The sequence below is a fragment of the Halyomorpha halys genome, unplaced genomic scaffold (assembly GCF_000696795.3).
Source record: "Halyomorpha halys isolate HHAL.00 unplaced genomic scaffold, Hhal_1.1 Scaffold1701.1, whole genome shotgun sequence".
Taxonomy (NCBI): domain Eukaryota; kingdom Metazoa; phylum Arthropoda; class Insecta; order Hemiptera; family Pentatomidae; genus Halyomorpha; species Halyomorpha halys.
Genome location: NW_027107609.1, coordinates 78,478 through 79,100, shown reverse-complemented (window position 1 = coordinate 79,100; position 623 = coordinate 78,478).

Sequence of the window (623 nt, the reverse complement as noted above, 5' to 3'; positions counted from 1 at the left end):
ATACGGGGAGTTTTAGGAGTGTGCCCACAGAGGGTGGAGCGCACGTTAAATAACCGCAAAGTGAGAGGAAAACATTGCGGTTTACCTATTACACGGGTAGAGGGAAGAGAGAAGTAACCTGTCTAGTGAACACTGGGAGCTCAAACACAATTGACAGCCGAGAGGCCCTTGACAGATTGAGTTAAGGAGAATGGTAATTACAGGTCAGAGTATGTAATTGTCAGTTGATCACTCTGAATTGGAAAAGGTGGAGGCAAAGATTAAAAATAGCGGGGGTCAGTGGTATATTAGAAGTGGAGGGAAGAGGTACAGCTGTCAGAAACTCGTGGATGACGGTAAAGCGAGGTTGGACGTGATTAACCTGAGGGAGAATTGGAAAGAGGCAATATTTAACAAATATGATGATTTTTTTTCAAAGAAGGGAAAGTACTAGAAGCTACAGGAAGAATGGTAGACGAAATCACATTGATGAAAGATAGGATGACGTACGTACAGGAAAGGCGATACCCCCCGGCACTTCGAAAACAGATTAGGGAAGAAATAGAAAGTTTACGGAAGCAAGGGATAATTGTGGACAGCACTTCGCCCTATAACAGTCCATTGTGGGCAGTACGCAAGAAGAG